The 21,047-nt window shown below is 39.5% G+C and overlaps 1 long non-coding RNA gene across 2 annotated transcripts in view; it reads left to right on the forward strand.

The window, feature by feature from the left end:
• The window catches only part of LOC135578981 (uncharacterized), a 36,456-nt gene extending 25,642 nt beyond the window's left edge, over positions 1 to 10,814 (forward strand). Inside the window, exons 3-4 of one of the 2 annotated variants that reach the window (XR_010471165.1) lie at positions 8,894 to 9,016; positions 9,892 to 10,814. This is a non-coding gene — a long non-coding RNA (uncharacterized LOC135578981). The remainder of the gene's footprint in view (positions 1 to 8,893; positions 9,017 to 9,891) is intronic. The other variant, XR_010471166.1, reaches the window with a different exon arrangement.
• Positions 10,815 to 21,047: the final 10,233 nt, after the last annotated feature.

The following is a 21,047-nucleotide window of genomic DNA, read 5'->3' on the forward strand; positions in this document are numbered from 1 at the left end:
CTGTGCCATGCACTGAGGGGTGTCAGAGATACTGCTTAGCTGCAGCTATCTGGTGTTCATTGCAACACAGCAGAGGCACTGCTGTTTGTTTTTAAATATTAGAGGAGACACTTTGACTATCATTTCACCAGATAAACATTTGGCCTTGTTTTGTACTGATAGAAGAGTTTCCTTGATGCAAAAGCAGATTATGTAGCAGTACTCAAAGGCCCAGGAGGTGATAATGATTTAAAGTATCTGCCATAAACAATCACTTAGCCACAGCCAGGGGCAAGGGAGAAGAAAACATTAGCAAAGTGAGAAGTGTCAGATTCCATCCTGGCAGGGGGTGGGAAAGCGATAACATCCTCTAGGCCACAGTGTCTGCCCATAAACACCCCCTTTGAATCGGTCAAGTAAGCACAGAGTTGTGCTGTCCACCTTTGGCATGGCTTCAATAAATCAGAATTACAGAAAGACGCTTGACAGGCTTTTAAAGTCGATGGGGAGCATTATGCTGAGGGAGAAGATGTTTTCCCCAAACTGTAAGATTTGGACTTTCCAAAAAAGATAAACAAACAAATCAAAGAGCCCCTTTCATGGATTTGGATCAAAAATCAAAATCTTCAGCTTTTAGTACCAATAAATAAATATGAGTTAGGACACTGAAAATGTTCTGAAACTGTCAGAAGTACGTATTTTGATTACAATGCTATTTTATCATATTCTGTTTTACTTAAAAGCTGATTTTAGAGCCCAGATGTTATTTTTCTAAAATTAATATTTTTCTTTTATTTATTCATTTATTTATTTTAATTTGCAGAATGTTAAAAGAAAATTTTATGAGAGCTGTTTCCTCAAATACAAATTAGGTAAATTTATGAAAAATTACATTTTCCCTATATGTATTCTGCATTTGTAAGAAAAAGCCATAACTGTCACTTAGAAGTCCTTGACCAGATTCACTGTCCATATGTGTAGAGACCTCCAATAGCTCTGGTTAACTCCTCCAGTACAGGTAAGGGACTCTGTGATGTGTGTGACACAGGAGGTTAGGCAGGGACATACAGTGGCTAATTCCACTTGGATGGCAGCAGTAGGAAGAGATGTGGTAGCTGACCTTCTGGCACAAAGTTAGCCTTTTATGTTTTTTTGGAATAAGCTTAAAGTAGCAAAGTGACCAGCACGGTGAATAAACCAGAAGCACAAACTGTATCAGTGTTTTACCTCATATGGCTGTAGCATTTTTGATCATGCATTAAGAATTTTATAAATAGATTTATTGTCTCACAAATGCATAGGCTGTGTCCTTTGAATCAAACAGCTTTGAGTGCCCCAGTTGGAAAAAAAATAGAATTAAATATGGTTATTTTACCATCTGATTGTAACTATTTCAATTAGTTACAATTGGACTAAACTTGTTAGAAGGGAAATATTCCATAGACATTTAATTTCTCAGGCAGATGAATGAGAATTGATGGATTTAATGCAGTTTTGAGGTTTTTCTCCACTGAAGACAGGAAAAGCAAAGCACTGCCAAGTAAATTAATAGGCAGGAAGTTACTGTAGATATATCTGCTTTGATTATCAATGCGGAAGAGTAGCATGAAAGCTAGATGAGATTGCCTTTTTCTTCAGGGATTCCTGTACATCGAGATTTCCCCAGGACTCATTACAGCTTATTCAATAATTGCATGGCTATAAATTTCCTGTCTGTCATCTGCAAAGAATCATATGGCTGCAGGCCTATAGGAGGAAACCCAAAACTGCATTGCACCTGCTCCAATTTTACCCGTAAGTAGCTGTAGATTGTTTAGATAGTGACAAGTGAGTTCCTCTCCTTTACTAACAAGATTTATAGGGAAAGGGCTAGGCTCAGTAAAAGACTTCATTGTCTACAAGTGCAAAAATGCTTCATTTTTAAGACACCTTGAGCCCCTTAAGTGGAAATCAGAACCATGTCTTAGTACAGAAGAAATTAAGCTTTCTGACAGAACGTTTGGAGAGAATGAAGTATTTAAAAACATTGTGTGCCAGGTGGGTCTTTTAAAACTACCTTATAGAAATCAGAGCATAGGACTGTATGCAGATAAGTTTGATACTTGATTGAAGGCTACAAGCATTCACCTTCTAGTTCTTGGTAGTCCAAAGCTCAGGACCTTCTCCTAAGACAGGTGTCTCTCACATTAGCTCAGACTGAGCATGGCTGCAACATCATCTATCCAGCAAGACAGTTACCTTTGAACATGAAAGTTAAAGACAAACTTCAGAAAGCTGACCGGAAGAGAATGATTCAGAGAAGAAAACTTCTGAAGGTCCCATAACCCAAATATGTGCTAGGCTGAAGGGTGTCAAGGATGATTTAATGAGAGCAACTTGAACAGCAGTATCTGGTTCATAGAATTTTTATGCTATCTCACAGTATTGTCCTTATGAAGGAGCCTCGGTTGCAAGTCAGGTATTGCAAATACTTCATGGAGATCTCATGTGAAGAACTCAAGATTCAGAGGTTGGACAGCCCTCTATTTAATTAAGAATTCAACAGGGCTAAGTCAGCTGTCCTGGGTGCTGGGGTAAGTTCTGTGTGTTAAACACTTTGAGAAGTAAGCCTTTCACAAGAGATTGGTGATATGTATAGCTGTAAGATGATACTTGGTCTTGCGAAGAAGCAGTAAAGTATGAGATTTGGATGATTGGGGTGGCTTAAAGTATGTATGGCCTGCATATAAGAATCTTTACGAGCAAGCAAAAGGGATTTTAGACAATTCAAGGTGTCTGTATCGTTCTGCAAGTACCTTAAATCTTTTATGAGATCTAGCCTTGAAGCTGTATGATGGTTATGATAGAAAGCCCTCCAGTGCTTGGTATCATGTTTCGTGACACTAGTACTATCTTGGGGTCAATGAGAGCCTTGATCCCAGTTATCCATTCCCATGACTGCATGAAGTACTGGTGAACTACTTTTATATGCATTTCCATGTTCTGCAATACTTTAAAAGGCTGGCAATTCAGAGCAACATCATAACACTTTGATCCTTAACATAGAGGTTCTTTAGTTCATGTACTTTAATCACAACCTTGTTTCTTTCCATGGTTCTTTCTTCTTTCATCTTTTCTAAGGAATTTTTGTTAGATACTTTCCAGTTCCATTCTCAGAAGAGACATTGTCCAAAACTAATGAAGAAACTCACGTAAAGGCAGTCCAGTGAATTATCAAATATTGTTCTGTTTTCCTTATCACAAGAAGAGACAACAACTTGATTTTAAAATAATCCATGGTGCGCATTGTTCAGAAACTGGTTTATTCTGTCAGGTCACACAGCAGTACAATCACGTCTCATCTTCTGATAAAGTTGCAGATTCATCTTCTTTAACGTCAGCTGTCTAAAAGTAAGGCATCTGGCCTCAGCTCATCATCTGGGCTCCGCCGGTAGTCTGTGATGAAAGACAGACTTCCCCTTCATCCTTCATATACATCTGTTCTTGGAGAAGATGAATTGTCCTTTGTAGGTGCCTGGCTCTTCATAAACTACAGAGATACTGACGTGACTGGCTTAGACTAAGTGCCTAAGCCTCAGACAGCTGAAATAAGGTGAGATGTATCTCACTTCCACACATAGGACATGATTTTCTACTTCTCTTTCTGTTCTTTCAACCTTTTGCAAGCCATGTAAAGAATTTTTATTCTTCTCTGAGTGCCCATTGAAAACACAGGGATAAACATTTGTCTTGCAGGGATGTTATTCATGTCAGTTGGACAACCCTGACCCAAGCACATCAACCCAAGCTCAGGAAACTCTTTATGTGAAGCACCTTCATGCTTGGTAGGTTTCACAGTCTCTGCAAATCTATTCATTTTTGACAATGACAGAAAAGCTTATTAGCCTTATGCATAATGAAAAGCAGAAATAACAAAACCCCCAATAAACCTCCAAAAGAAAATAAGATTGTTTTAAGTTGATTGCAAACTGGAGATAATCCCCTGAAAAGGGTCCTGCTGTATTCTGTCAGCTCTCATACCTTTCTATTCTACTCTTTGATAAAGCACGTGTGGATATTCAGGTATCCCATTTTCCAGGAATCTGCCATTCAAGTATGCATGGCACTAACCCCTCAGGGACAGTCTCAAGCAACCTCCCTTCCTGAGCTAAAGGAGAATTTAAGCTTTTTTTTTAGCTTTTTTTCTTCTTTTGAGTCAGAACTGCCTCGAGGGTCTGGAGAGTAGAAGAAAGAATTCAGAAACCTCCACATTTTCTTCCATTTAACGCCTGGACTTTTATGCACACTTGGTAAGCAAGGCAAGATTTAAAATCTATAACCTATTGCAACAGTATGGATGAGATCCTCAGCAGGCACAAATGAATGCCATTTTTCCATGAACCTGTATATTATTTCTTCAGTTTCCTGTTCAGTTACTGTAACAGCCTGTTCAGTGATGAATACAAACTCTTTTTTTTAAAGTGATATACTGATGACCTGTATAAATAGGTGGAGGTCATTGGTTTTTTGTGGTTTTTTTTTGTTTGCTTCTTTGCTTCTTTTTTCCTCCTTTTTTTTTTCGTTTCTTTTTTCTCTTTTTTTTTTTTTTCATCAGATTGACAAGTGTTGGTTCTGATCGGCTTTTGTGTTTGATTTTCAGGTTTCAACAGCACTAAAAGGTGCTCTGCACTTTTAATGAACCAACCACATATTTATTTTAGATGCTTAACTTCTGGCATTCAGCTTTGAATGCCTCCTTTAAGGATCAAAGCCACTGAATTTGACAGATATAGCTCAGCTTTTTGGTGTTTTGTTTTGTTTTTTTTTTACTGGAGGTTTTATGCCATTGCACAAGTTGTGTGCACTGCATATAAAAGCTATGTTGGTGGCATGGGTGAAAACATGTTCTTAAATAGAAAGCTGAGTAGAGTAAAACTTTGTCTGTTGGGGAGGCAGGAAGAGATTTTGAAGTCTGAGTTCTAGGTTCAAACACAATCTGATAGCTCTTTTTGCTTCTGCTCCTCTAACACACCCACAGAGGAAAGAGGTGTTCCTTGGTTCCTCCTCATCTCACTTGTTGCTCTCAGAACATGGATCACCATAGTTACATGAATTCATGAATACGATGCTGTGCATTTATGGGGCTAGCTGCCCAGATTCTCTCCATGTACTTTCGTCATAGTAGGTCTTGGAGCAGAGTCATCACTGCAGAAGTAGGATGTGTAAGGCTTGCCTGATGAGAATGTTCCACAAGGCCACTCAAGAAAGAAGAAGTTGAAGATGGTGATAAATGGGAATGGCTCTAGGAGAAAAAGAAAACATGAAATAAGCATGGAGTTAGCTGTTGATGGCTGCTGTCTCTGAGGAAAGTTAGTTCCAGATCAGGGTGCTTGGGAAAGGGGGTCGAAGGAAAAGGTGCTGTATTTGAGGTAATACATGAGAGAAATACATCATTATGGGGGAACTTCAGAAGGGACAGGAGGAGGAGGGACAGAGAAATTCTTGTTGGGCAGCAAGCAATATTTCACTCAAAACTCTCCCCTTATTACACACCAGAAATTTCAACAGAAAAATAAAGAACAGCTATTATCATTTCCATTGTTCACATAATTCTTTATTTAAGCAACAACCTTTTCATACAGCACAATAAGGGATCCCCTCAGTGGAAAAAAGGAAGGTAGTAGCTAGGTGTGGTTAAAGCACCCCAGTAAACTGAAATGGAGAAAGCTTTGATCACAGTGTCTGTTGGTATTGTTTTCTGTGCGTTCACCTTCTCCAACCCAGGTAGTTCAAACCTAAGGATATAATTCTGTGTTTGAGACAATAAAAACCTTACCAGAAGGCAGGCATCAGCTCAAACAAATCTCTGCATATGGTCATCTGACTTTTGCTCTGGGGCTGCCACTGTCAGCACAAAGGACAGGTGGAGCCAGGTCACAACAAACTACACCTGTCTCTGTAGACACACAATTAGTTATTTCATCTGAACTTCTTATCTCTATTATTGAATCTGCACCACAGTGAAATTAATTACTAAATAAATCTGTTTTCTTATTGAGAGATCCTTTGCAGCTGGAGTCTCTAGGGTGAACCTTGGTAGAAGTTGCCCCTTTAATGGGCATCTTCATGATGTCTCAACTTTTCTGGTGGATCCAAGCCCCTAGTAAAGCCTTTCACTCTGTGGAAAACAAATACAGTCTCTCCGCTTAATCAGGTACCTGTTGTCTCAACACATGAAGGAACAAAATGTCTCTGAAAGCTTCAATTCTGACAAATTGCACTGAATTTGACAAATGGATTCAAAATGTATTAAAGGAAGGGAATGAGATTAAAACATATAGATATCTATACATGCATATATATCTATATAAGGCATCCCATAAACTCACTTTTTTAAAGAGACTAAGCTAAAACATCAGTTTGTTACTAGCCAAAGCTTTATTCTCTCTGGTCTAGGGATCTTTTTTGTAGTCAAGTGAATAACCTTCTGACCTTGGGCCACCTCCCTGACAAACAGCTGCCCCATACATCTAATCCTTCAATTTCATGAGCGGACCAAAACAAAGCCATAATTATGTTATTTGTATTGCCCCATTCTACAATTCTAGTCTGTCCCTAAAAGACATTTGCCAGATGTTTCAGAAAGATGCAATGTGTTCATGGACAAAATAGTTTTCCAAAAGATGAAAAGAAAAACAGAAGAGAATTCACCTTCCTAAAGTTAACATTTTCACCTAAAAATGGTATATTATTTAACATATCCTTGTCTTTCCAAGGATTCATAGCTTTGTCTTCTATCAGATTTATAATACATGTTATGATTACAGTGTTGTGCTAGAAGCTGTGCAAACACAAATGAGAGAACAGAGATCTTACTGTCTCAGCACACAAACAGTTACAAAGATAATTTCCCTGCCCATCCTAGAGAAAGTCAGGAGCATAATCCAAGTATTAGTTTCCATGTGACCAGCTAGATAATAATATCTCTCAACATTATATTCAAAACAGGAGAGCAAAAGACATGTCATAAGAACTCTTAATATATTCCAATAATGATTCTTTGACTTTTGTAGTTGGATGAAGCTTTTAAAATCTGCACAGAAAATCTCCTTCCAAGAGTTAAGGGCTGCTTGCTAGACATCCTTCAAGAAAACCTGTTCAACTGCACCCCACAGTACAGCATTGTATACACCAGCTTGCATGCGAGGACTGTTCCAATACTTTAACATCTCTTCCAAGCAGCTCTGCTGCTCAGCAGGACTTAGGTCAGTAACACTAAGCTGAACAGATCTGCTGTATCCATTTCTGGGCCCGGCTCTGAGGACTTTGTCACCATTATGTTTCAAGAATGAGCAAATCCTACCCATCCAAACTAAGCAAAATGGCCTCAGAAGGGGGAAACAGATGTTGTATGTCTGAACACAAGTTTAAGGGTGTTTACAGACACAACTAAATTGTTTTGTATGAACCTGAACGGGTTTTGCATGATCCGAGCTGTTGGAGACTGTCACTTTCTGACAAACTGTATGTGGTTCATTGCTATGCTGTTGTTTGTACATTAGTCTGTAATTAAGATAAACAGAATTATTTGAAAAAAAATGGCATTTTGGAGCCCTGATACATTGTTCATTTCATATATAAAAGATTCACATATGTAACTCAGAGGGATAGTAAATAAGTTGTTAAATTGGTCGTGGCAAATCATGGCTGTAAATGTTATGTGTCAATACTTTGCAGATTAGAAATGTCACTGAAATTTCAGCTGTGAGGAGAAGCAGTTTCCTCTCAAGAGTATAAATGACTTCTATACCCTGCAGAAGAAAGGGGTTGTTGTCCTGCTATTGTAGAATGGCCATGAGAGAAGTAGGGGGGAAAACATGGTGGGGAAAAATAAGGTTAAGGGACATAGAACTGGTGAAGGGGAATGTTAACATCCATTTTACTGTGATTTGCTATGAAAGCCTTCTGTCTTTTTTCATTCTCCCCTTTCTGTGAGGAGTAACCCCTCTATTTCACTGCCTTTGCAGAAAATCTGTTCTCTCACGGTCTGCTCTTGTAACACACTGGCATGTTGTCTATGATATAACCAGAAGTACAAAAGTAAATAAGTTTGCCCAGTAATTATAATTTACAACTTACAACTATGACTATAATAACAATAATGTGTTTGTGGGCATTTCCATTTTGTATTTCTCTCTGTGTATCAGAAAGTCAAAATGTAAAATCTCCTTGCTTAAGATAATAATATTTCTATTTTTTGTCCCATTAATGTCAGTGGTGGTTTCTCTTCAGCTTCTATGAGGAAAAAAGACATTAAATTGTATGTTTTTTTAAATGTCTCTAAACGTTTCTTAATGTATTTTTAACTTATGGAAACAGATGAAAGCTACAAATAGGAAAACTCCAAATTCAAATAGTTATTTCTTCTCCTGTCATTCTAGAGTCATGTATTTCCAATGTTTTGTCTAGCTTACAAAACAAATACTTTTATAGTTTCAAGCCAGTTTCTAGCAGAAGCCCCAAATAAGCAATGTAGGTGGCAGAACACAGGAGCAATTGTAGACAGAGCAGATGGGAAGAGAAAACTCCTAAAAGGCAGAGGTGAAGGAAATGCCTAAGACAGTCTCTTATTTCAGTTTTCAGAGGATTTTCCAAGCTTCCCCACAGAGCTAGTCAGCACCCCATCATTTCCCTCCTACATATGGCAACAGTGAGTGAGTTAACTCTGAAAAACATGTTTTCTCCACTAGTAACTAAAAGGCAACTCCATTGGACCACCACAGAGACACAAAACGTCAAACACACCTTCACTCCTTTGTAGTACACCCAGCCTTACAGGAATGTAAGCAGCGTGTACACATCATGCAAGCAGGAGGTTTGTTTTAGCAAATATGCAGAAAGGACAACAAATTTTTTTTTTTTTTTTTTTTTTCAGGGGATTCCCCACTGCTTTTTATCTTCAAGGAAACAAAACCTTCACAAAGTAATGGTTGCTGTTCCTTTCATAGAGGGACTTGACAATTATTTCAACCGGCGAGCTGGTAAGAAGGATGCCAAGGTGTGTTTGTTAGGTTTGACCTGACTGCATTTGAACTACCTTGGTCAGCTTTGGCATTGCTTTCAGAGCTATGGAATGTTATTATTAATTATTTTATTTTATTTATTTCAAAGCCATCGGTTGCTAAGATGAAATGGAGATTTTCCTCTCAATGGTGCAGTTTCATTAAAAAAGCAATTCCCGGTTTCTTAGGGGATTTAAACTAACAGTCAACCAGATGGCTGGGGATGAGAGCACTGCCCTACCCTATGTGAAAGACTCATTGACAGAAAGTTGGTGAGGCAGTTTGGGCTTTATTTTCTCACCTGAAAAATGATGTTATTCAACTCCCTCCCATCAGATGCAGTGCAGGTTGGGCTCTTCCATATCTGGAAAACTCTGAGGAAAGGGTCTGCTTGTAGCTGGAATCTTCTCTGGGCCATGAAGCTGCAACCTACTCAGTTCTTGAAAAGCCTTGGACAGTCTTAAGCTTATTTTGCTTGAAGCCCACCTGCAGTGTGACAGTCTGGAGGGTTCACCCTTTGCTGCTGCTGTAAATGGTACAAAGCACATGCCCAGGGCTCTCTGCAGAACAAGGACTGGAGCACCTATCATACAGGAGGAAAATAAATACCTGCCTCAAAACTAGACCTGAGCTCTAAACACAGAGGACAGGAGTAGGAAGAAGAGCAAATGGAAAAGGAATAGAGCATCTATTCATACAAGAGCAAAGAGTACAACTCAGGTTTCTTTATTTCAGTCCTGTGTCTTCTACTATATTCTCTTGATTAATTTCGATAGGTAATAATGTTAAATGAGGGTTAGATATCCTCAAGGGCCTGATGACTTAGAAACTGCTCACTGATAATTAAAAGCTGTCTCCTTTTCTTCTGCAGGAGTTAGCCGAAAAGTCAGAAGTCTGTTGTTCCCGTTCGGAGAAATGTATGGATTTGGAAATTTATTGATGAAATTCTGTTTGCAAACAATGAACAGAGGCTTGTATTGTGAATCACAAAAGTAACACTACAAGAGTACTTTTGCTCATAACTCAAAATACCCCTTTCATCTCGCAGTAAATACCAAAACTCAGCTTCTAAAACTCATGCTCAGTAGTTTTGTACATTCCTTGCTGCATTTTCCTTCAGCTTTCTGCTGTTTAATTGTCCTTTTTTATTAATTTATTAATTTATTAATTTATTCTTCTTCTGTTCACAGGCAGAATTATTCCTAACAAAGAAAACAGCAAAATTATTTCACTTGTTTGTTATTTTTTGTTGTATGGAGACTATTATTGTCTCGTCTAACTGATTTCAAAAGACTATTTGCTGCTTGTAATCATTTGTAGAGATAACTAGCATTTAAGGCCAGCTTGTGGCACTGTGCATTGGTTTGGCAGGGGTCAAAGTGAAATTTTTTCACTTCATCTTGAGTACGTATAATGAATAAAGAGTTATTTCTATTTGAAAATTCCTGTGGAAAATTTCACTTAACAGGGCCTATATCATACTTCGTTCACATATGCGACACCTCTACAAACTCTGGAGCTATACAGTGTTGTAACCTACATGCAACTTTCACACACTACTTCTGAAGACAGATATAAAACATATGTACCCTTAAATGTTATATTATACTGTACTGAGAAGCAGGCTATATATGTTTGACCAATTAGTGATGCTTTAGTCAGCTGTGCTTAGTTAACATGTCATTAAATGTCCAACAACAACCACATAAGTGCAGATTGTCAAGCTTTGATTATACTTTTCTTTTGTCAAATAAAGTTTTGTCAGACCTTTGATGTATCCCTAACTTTCTGATGGTTTCCATATTTACACCAGCAGGCACTACAATTCTCAAAATGCTACTTAGTTCCAAGAGGGTACCACATCTTGCCTCTTTGGTCACCTGAAATGTTCTCTAGCAGGTTTATCCTCTCTCCTTCTACTGACTCTAAGTGAAACTACAGGACTTCAGATTGAATTTAATAGGAACATGTACTGGGAGATGTACATCAATATATAACATTCATGTTATTGTAACCTAATCAAAGGCAGAAGAGTTTTTCCCTAACTTTGGGAAACTGTATAGAAAGAATGTAGAAAAGTCCAAATTTATTCTTTCTCTGGCAGCTAAAGCATTGGCTATCTTTGATAGAAAACAAAAACTTCTCCTAGCAAGATAACAGCATTTAAAAAGCTAGTGTTTGAGAGGTATTTAGTATAATTCTGTTCAAAATGTCATTTTTCAGCCACACCAATTAAAATATATCCCATCTGTGTCTTCCTGCCTTTTGTCAGCTGCAAAGTTTAGATTTTCATGGGATTATGACATTTTCTCTTTTTGTTTGGCACTAAGACTGCTGAAAAAAAATCCAGCAAAACCAAATCCTCCAGGAAATCAGAGATGTAACCTCCAAATATCAACACTGCGTTCCTTACCTGAAATACAGCCCAAGATGGCTGGATCTGTAGGATAAAACTTCAAACTCGTTGTAATCTGCCAGGGAACCCCTCACCATTAGTGAATTCCCAGGCGATATCTTCTGCTTTAGCAAAACAGTTGTGGCTTAGTGAAAGGAAACCTTTTGTGTGCTTTAGGACTGCTCCTGTAAGCCAACTAAAAGCACAGTATTTAGGGACAATAAATGACTTGCTGCAAATTCGCACTCCTTGTATGAGTTAAAACACTAAAGATGTACTCTGGGGGGCCATGAGGCTGTAGAGTTTCTGTGACAAAAAATCCCACAAGTCAGCTGCTGATGCAAAAAGGACAACACTGTTTGTTGTTGTGTCATATTTTAAAATAAAGTAGCAGCAATTTTAGTTTGCCTTAATCTGCTGCTCTGTAAATTGTGGTCACTGAAGAGCTGTTTTGTGAGCAGCCCCTCTGTGCAGCTACTGCTCCAGGACAGGGTAGCCAGGCTTGGGCAATCCTCACCTCTGTGGTCTCTATCCATGAATCAGAACCCAGAGGCAAAAATACTCTAGCCACTTGCTCCCACTTATGTGGTGAACCAAAATGTTTCCAGGCTAGAAGATAAGAGATGGGATGGACTCTGAAGGCAGAGGGAAGGAGGAGAATGTTGATTCTCATACCCTGTGACACAGAACACGTTCTGTGTCGGGCAGAAGTAGCAGAGTGGCCGCATTCTCCAATCTCTCTCCCCCTCATTTCTTTAATGTAAAGGTTGCCAGGGCCATGGCAGTTCTTTGCACATTTTTCTATATGAGATACCACCTTAGCGGCAATTCCACATGTATACTTCCATTTCATCTCCTAGATTTGCACAGCTGAATCCCGGATGTTTGAAAAATGAAGTTTTTACTGGAAAGACTGTAATAAACTTAAATGTAGCAGCATGAATGATGCTTCTATAGCACTGAGGTAACTTTTATAAGGTAAATAAATTCCAGTTATTGATGCATGTTACACATGGTACCTTACACAAGGGATGCAGTTTGAGATATTTTGGCTTCTTCTGTTCAAAATGACAACTTTTCCTGTAAAGGAAGAAAAGTGTATATTTATTCTCTTTGTGTGTTTCTTTCCACATTACTCATATTCTTGATGGCAGATGACAGTAATAATATGTTTTGTCAATGTTACAGCTATATGATAGCTGGCTTCCAAAGTGTGCTTAGCCAGTGACTCACACATCATCCCAGCAGGTGCACTACAAAACCCACATTTTCCACACTGTTTTAGAGGTGGTTGTGTTAAAATACTGAAATGAGCTGGAAAACCAGAACTGACTTACTCATACTGCCCTGTGTTTCAGTTGCATTTAAGTGAATTTCTGGAATAAAATATTTTTATTATTGCTATAGTACATATTGGGCTGGTTCTCACTACAATATTAAGAGGAAATACAAATTAAATATTTTTCTGTGTGTTTCTGTACAGAAAAATGCTGCAAAGTCTTGCAGTTTAGCAATATTAAGGATTTAGTATCCAAGTAATATGTTCCCAAGTGATCTGAATACAAAACCAAATAAATAAATAAATACTGCCTGAGGATGTTTATTAATCTAGTTTAATATGAGCTATAGACAGGCTCTGATATCATCTCACAGCTTGCTCGTAAATTGTTTGTAAGTATGCAACTTGCCTCATTAAATTGTTAGTTGACATGTCTACTCTTTCTTAAGGAAAATATAGAGCACATGGAAAACAATGTATTTTAAATGAAGGCCAGATTGAACCATGTGTATGCGTAAATGGTAAATGAGGGCAGTTCAAAATTTTCTAGTTTCATAACTCTGTGTCTTTGTCTACACTATGTATTTGGCATAAAAATCAATTGGGCCTAATACTTTAACTTGTCTCCAGCCCACATTTTTAAAGATTTCTGCTTGGGATACATTGATCTCTAGTAAAGGTTTAGAAAGGTCTGGTGGCCCCAGGATCAAAGATGTACTGGTCCTTGCCAGTATGGGCAACGCAACCATTACGGCTGCATTGGAAGCGGTTTGTGACTGTCTTGCAGATGTTAGCTGCTGATCCTCCTCATCAAGCAGGTAGGTGGCAAGTATGTTCCTCCTCCCTTAAATTTTGGGTGGCGTAAGCATCAGGCAGCAGAGGGGACAAGGAACTGGACCACATACAATCATACTCCAGCCTCAGGAGGACAGTGCTGGAGAGTCCCCAGAACTGCTGATGAGAAATAAAACATTTGGTAGAGATACTCATCAATGCTTTGGTGTTGCAAGCATACTCTTGAAAATTATATATAAATTAAGCATTTCCAAATGGACCACTAAGGAAGAAGGTGACCGAATACAACTAGGGAGTGACAATGTGCGTTAGCTATGTAGCACATGCAGCAAGCCCAGCACGCTTGAGAGACATAAGACCTATTGCATATACAATTTGCTCATACTGCACATAGATGTAATAAGACTAAGTCACATGCAAAAGATCAAAGCATATAGTCTTTTTCTGCCATCAGAATATGCCATATAGCCTGTCCAAAAAGGCTGAGCATCTTTGGGCTAGAGTTAGCCAAGGCCTTCTAAAAACCTAAAGGGTGAAAGCTGAATCATTTGTTTATTTTGGATTTGCAACTTATTACTCAACTATGTAAAACTAGATCATACCTACAAGGTTTCATAGGCAGGGCCTCCCTTTCTCAACCAAGCATCCTAACCAAACTATCAACAGTAGTTCTTTTCTTCTCACACAGAATTTGTAGTTCTTTTGGAAAAATGTCCCAGACTCTCTATGTAAGATGTAGAGTGTCATTGCCGAGTCATCTGTTTAAGGTGTGCTAGTAAAGTAACAGATATTTCTCTGAATCCCCTGAGACTGGTCAGAAAACTGAACCCAGATGTCTCATTAGAGGTGAGAACTCAACTCTGTATTTTACAAGAAAAGCAGCCACCCCTAAACACACATGTGAAAATAAAGCTGCAGACCTCTACAAAACTTTCAGGTCAAAGGAGAGCTGCAGTTCCAATAAAATAATTTTGGAATCAGATTTTTGAATTTTAGTATTTACCATGCACTTTTGTCCTGTTTAAATGTTCAAGTCATATCTGGTCTAGCCTTATGGCTTTGTTTTGTAGCTAAGGCAGAGCCACTCATTGGTGCAACTTAAAAGAAGCACACAGAAATGAAGCTGGCCCAAGGTGCTTTCTTATTTTTAGGAGGTTATTTGATAAACTCAAACTACATTTGAACACTTCTCTGCTCTATTAGTGTGCAACTGGAGTCTGTTTCAGGAATCAACTTTGTCTTTTTGATCTGGTAATACAATTTTTTTTTTTTAAAGAAAGATTTGATGACAAATTATACTTATTAACACAGTACTAGTTGTTCAAGCTCATACACCTCCTGAAAGGTGTGATACATATTTTTTAACAGTGTCCTCCTAAGGAGTTGGTGTATGTACAAGGTCGACAGCTGACTCACTGAATTTGCTTTGCTCTGATTATCTTGCCCACAGTAGTGCTTATGTAGCTGATATCTCCCAAGTTTTTCTGGAAAAAGTATGTTTACTGACACAGGGACCACTTTTACCATGTGTTTGCACAGCACATGAATCACACCTTATAACACACTCTGCCTGTGTTGTACACCAACAGGTTCACCTTTAATTCCATGTCACGTTAGCAGAATATTCAGCTAGCTCTGAAGACCTTTGCACCTCCAGAGGAGATATAGCTGGTGATTTTTATCTACACCTCAGGTATAACTGTGTGCCTGAGCCAATGTACACACAAAACACATAAAAATTAATGTGTACTTGATCCTGGTGTTGGCAGCAAAGAGACAACTCCTCTTGGCTCTTATTTGGAAACTTTCAACTAGGCATCAGCATATGCTCCAATATAAGCTTCCCAGAGTTACTGTAAGAATTTTGCTAACCACAAACTGGTCACTATTCATAGTTCTGCCTGGTCTTGTCACTACTCATATAGGCAGAACCATTCACTGGGTTTATTCATGGCAGTACTGGCAGGATCACAACTCTGGATTGTGAACTCCTAAAGGCATTGACTGTGTATTGTTCTGTGTCCCCACCCTTACAACAGACCCTGTGACAGTGACCATGTATGTGCATTTCACAGACTTCACTTAAGTTTTCCATAGGACCATTTCACTCTACTGATTTGCTTGTCTCATGCTGTGACACTTTTTAGAATGCAACAGATATTTGGCACGGGATTCAGTCACCTAAATCTGCGTGTCTTTTACCACACGAGGTACTAGATGGTGTCCAAGACAAGAGAATAAAAGACATGGGATCTTGGCAATCTCCTACAGGGGCAGCAGGAGACCAGGCAGGATGCCCTGGAGCATCACATGTGACAGTAGCTTCCTGTGAGTGACCAGCTGAACCAAGCTAAGTTCCTAACCACTTAATGTTGATGACAGAGTGTCGAGGGTTAAGATTGCGGGGTGACAATAAAAGCCTGGCAGATGTATTGTTAACCTCCTCTCCCCCCACCCACTTGCCCTTTCTGCCCCTCCCTCTCCTCCCTTCCCACGGGCGATCAGGAGGGAAAGGACAGAGAGAAGAGAGTTGGAAAAATTAACAATGTTTTACTAATGCTACTAATAAGAATAGAGAAAATAATACAAAATATACAAAACCAATCTTGAAAGTCTCAGCAACTGCAGAGCCGGCAACCAAAGTCCTGGATTAGACTTTGCAGCCAACCGGAGCTGGATTCAGTCTCTCACTGGCCTCAGTTCGCAGGGACGACTAGCAAGGTCCTCTCCTAATGTCGGCCATAAGCAGAAGGGAAAAAGCAAAGGCAAAAGGGAAAAAGGGACGAGATCCTCATGATCTCCCACTTTTATATGAAGTATTCATGTGAATGGAATGTTATACACAGTTGGTCAGTTTCTTGGTCACTTGTTTCTTGTCGCCCCTCTCGCGAGATGTCCATCTATACTTATCAATAAGTTTGCATTCCATTGCTAGGTTTACCAAAACATGTGTCTGGTTCTCCAGGAAAATGCAGTTAATATGAAGGCTTTAGCTGACAGGCAAAATTCACTGAAAGAGAAACTTGTTTTTAACAAAACCAGGACACAGAGTTCATAGCTGACCAAAGAAGGTGCATGCTCTATAGAGAACTCTACAGCTTCTTGGACAAGGTGTACTGGATCAGTAGTGGTGAGAGGGGAAGGTCTGACATCCTCCCCAGTTCTCCTAGATTGAGCATCTTAATCAGTGAGTTGAACCCGTGTCCTGAAATTTCTTTTCTTCATGACCTACACCTGCATTAGACAAACATGACACATCCAACAGGAATAAAGATAATGATGCAGTTTAACAGCTATTATGCATCCTCTTCGTGATTTTCAAGTGTACTGCATCACTTTTAAAGAGAAAGAAAAAATGTTATGTGAGATCTTGGGTTTATATTGTGTATGTGAATGTCTCTCAAATCCAGCATTTAGAGTACTTTATATTTTTTATACCAAGTCAAATAAGGTCCTGCCTTTTTGTCCTGGGTTTGAGGCATACTTGGATATCCTTTGGTAGATATAGAAAATAATTTGAAGAAGACACAACCTAGAGCTCTCTGTGACTGTCCATGGCCTAGCGTTCATCTCCTCTGTAGCTGAGATGCAGTGAAAGACCAGGTAGGAGTAAAATGGGCTGAGTGGCCTTGAGAGTTGTAATAAGCTGAGCATGGGATACTTGTGTGGCATTGACTGATGTGGGAAGGACAGACAACTTGATGAGAGAGTTTATATAAAACATCAGGAGGCGGTGGCATCTTAAACTACTGTGGCAACAACCAAAAAAGCAAGACTGATTATAGTACACAGTTGTAACCAGATCAGAGCATGAACCTGCTTTTTCACAATAAATTTGTGCAACAGCCATCGCAAAGACATACTGGCCTCTTACCAGGAATGCCAGTACCTCCCATCAATGCAATACACAGTGTTTTGGAGAGATTAAAAGACTAGATCATCTAGATTGATGTTCCACAGAAGTTTTCCTATGCTGCCTTTGTGCTTTGCCCTCTCATTTTCTCAGGCATCTGTTTGAGCGAATGTATTTGAATGAGAGGTAGGAACATATCCAAGTTAAAAGCATAGTTATTTCTCTTTCTTTCCTTCTTTCTTCTTATCTTTCCTTCTTTCTCTCCTCTTCTCTTTTTTTTTTTTTTTTTTCTTTCCAAAGATGGCAGGTAAAAGGATGGCAAAGGAGTGGAAGCAAATAATGGACTGGGAAGGAGAAAACAGGCAAGGAGAAGAATTGCTTTAACACCCATGCAAACACTGCTGCCCTGCTTTGTTCAAGTTGCTCTCCTTGAAGCCAAAAGCTACACCAGCCAGTGTCCATGCTTTTTTGTGGCTCATCTCATGATTTAAACTCTGCACTTGCCAACAAGATGAGGGCTGTAAACAGGCTGGAAAAGCCCTGCACCCTACAGTGTTTGTAATTTGCAATAACTCCAGCATGTTTGTGTTTGGAGATTAATTTTACAAAGCAAATTAGAACATGCTTTGTATGTTTGTGCTTATTACTCCCTGAGCATCCATTTTCCCCCACAGTAGGTGCCTGAAGTGAACTGATAGATCTATGTACCTACCAGTAATTTCTGCCCTCCTCATGTGTGTCACATAGAGCATTTGTGCTGACCAGAGAAGTCTACTCTTGTGGTTCCCATCAGGTCCCCTTCTTTCAGCTTTTTGCTGATAGTCAGCACTACGGGGAGATGTAATCCCATGTTGCCAGAAGTGCCAGGCCATGAGCTGCTGCTGGATGCTACTCCTGACTCAGCAGCGTGGCTGGGCGGACACAGGGCTTTGTGGTCACCCACCCTGTCCCGGTGACTCAGGCAGAGATAAAAATTCATTCTCTGCTTGAGCTCTGGTGTTTACAGCCTGCCAAGCTCCATCCGGGAGCATGCAGTAAATCTCAGAGAACAGATCATAAACAAAAAAATGTAGTCCAGCATCAGCCCAAGCAGGCCTCCTAATATTATAGTGCTGTGTGTCAGAGTATGGGAGTATGTGGTGAGTAATAAAAACAACTTATGCTGATGGTATTATCCATCTCCCAGCTATAAATCTTTTTTCTTATATTAGCCAACACCACAGCCTTAATGTACTGCACAGTAAAATGGATTTGCAGGGCAACGTTGCCACTGTTTTTTGCCAAAGATCCCAGTTTCCCATCTGCAATCTCTAAGCACAGAAGCAAACGTATTGCCTTTTCAGTTGTGAATTTCTTGGTTGTTTTAATTTTACCATAATTTGAAATTTTTTGATTGCTGCTAGTATGAAAATAGCATTTGTCAGGTATACTGAGGATCTTGTTATATTAAGAAATACCTGTATATTTGAAATAAGAGCCCATTATGCCAAGTACTCCATGAGTGTAATAAAGAGACTACAAAAATTCAGGACTACTTATTATCTAAATATAATAACAAACAACTAGTGAATAAAAAAAAAGTTAGTGTATAAACAAAATATCAGTATGAAAACAGCAAAGCAACAATCACAGTACTTTCACAACCTGAATTCTGAGTTACTGTAGAAAAAGTTTATCTGATAACAGGGTACCGAATTAAGTTGCTTTGAGGGGAATTGCCTGTGTCACCACAATTTGTTTGAAAGCAAGGCAGCTCGCCTCCCTCTCCCTCTAAAAGTTATTTATTCACTCAATATGTGGGTTAGAGAAATTAATGCCGATTGTAAACTGGACTTTCTTCAGTCAAGAAACAGCAATAAATTTGGAAATGCTGAAAGAAAATACTTTGTTTAGTGCTAGACACAAAAGGGCAATTCAGAAAGTTGAGGAAGGGGAAGAGATTTTATCTTTACGTAGTTGAACGCAATAGAGCAGTAATCAGGATGCTCACCTAAAGTACAGGACATTTTATCTTGGATCAGAACAAAACCCAGATACTTGGCTCCTCCATGGGCACTTAATCATCAGTTTATAGGTATCTTCAGGCTCTGCTCCAGTGAGAAGGGAATTATCCACAAATAATTTAATAGCATCATGGGGACCTCTCTAAGATTTTTGGTCCATAATACTCTGCAGCCCACTGATTCAGACTGCTTCCTCTATGGATACTACCTTAGAGAGAAGTTTTCACTTTAAAAATTGCAAAGAACCAACAACAAAACGACAGCTTTCCTCTGACTATAATGGTCAACCATAGCTACAGCTGATGGCTTGCCTTGAGGTCCCAGCAGGCCTTCAGAGTTTAAATTAGTTGCAGGTGGTGACAATAGGCAGATTCACTCTGGCTATGACCTGGCTACATTGAGTTTTTTGGCTTGCTCCTCCAAGTCTTTGGAATCAGGCACTTCCTTTCAGCTGCCCACTATTCTCTCAACTCCACACTGCACTGGACATCCCTGGTCATTCTCAAACACACAATGCTTCTCTAAAGACTGATCTTGGAGAGATCCTTTAGAAGAGAGCCAGGGTCAACATTTTTTTTTGCTTTAAGAGATAAAGAAAGATTCATTGAGATAATACCAAGCTCTCTTACAAAATGGCAACAAAGAGCCCCTCACTACATCTACTGTACACCACACACAACATTGAAAACTGTGCTCATAATAAGGTTGCTGCCTTGTTTTTCTCCTAAATATTCACTTTCCACTATAAACATGATGAAGTCACTGCCTGGTTTTGTGGCTCACGTCGGGTCCCCTTCCTTCCATTCCTATCTTAGACTCCTTAGGGCTGTAGGAGCACATCTGGATGTTCAGCCTGCTGCTGCCAACATCTCCCTTTCATTTATCCAGCCACACATGTGTACACATCCCTCAGTGGTTGTGGTCAGCCCTAGCAGTGCCATGGGTTCACCCTGCGACGCTATTGTTCGGCTGAATCAAGGGCCTCTGACTCTTGTATGGGCCTGACCAGATCTGGGCTGCAAAGTTAAATGAACCTTAGTAATGACAAGTTATTCATGGATCTCTCAGTTATGCTGCAGTCAGAAATGTCTGAGTTCTCATGGGCCTCTCCAGTGCGCATATAGTGCTGGCGCTCTAAAATGTCACAGCTGACAGCCAGAAAACAAGGTTTTTAGGCATGCTGGACCTGTTCCCTATATTTTCAGTTGAGGGTGCCAATCATTGTGGTATCTAAGTACTAGTTGTCCTTTTGAACAGTCTGTGTCACGTAAAGGGGGATCCATCTCACTTGTATTCAGCTTTCTGAAAGCTGCCTAGTCTCTCTCGTTCACCAGGCTCCCTCTGCAGATAAGGTGGAGAGACAAACATGTCCAGAGGGTTGATTTTTACACCTATTTTTTTGCCCCTGGTGTGCAACGGAAGTCAGGAAAGATTTGACCCAATAGCTTTCAGACTGCTGAATGAAAGTAGGAGAAAAACTCGGAGTGCAATGTACCTGTTCCACAAACAGTTAAAGAACCCTTTTCCTTTGATATGTTGCTGTCTTGAGATCTAGCATTGCAAGGTGTTGTGGAGGGAGAGATTTCTGACAGCATGTATTTAACAGATCAGAAATAGCATGTGTAAGATCTAATAGCCAGAAGCAAACCCTAGGCAAATTCAGACTAGAAATTCACACAGGCATGCATTTTTAGCAGTGTAA

The sequence above is a fragment of the Columba livia genome, chromosome 1, assembly GCF_036013475.1.
Source record: "Columba livia isolate bColLiv1 breed racing homer chromosome 1, bColLiv1.pat.W.v2, whole genome shotgun sequence".
Lineage (NCBI taxonomy): Eukaryota > Metazoa > Chordata > Aves > Columbiformes > Columbidae > Columba > Columba livia.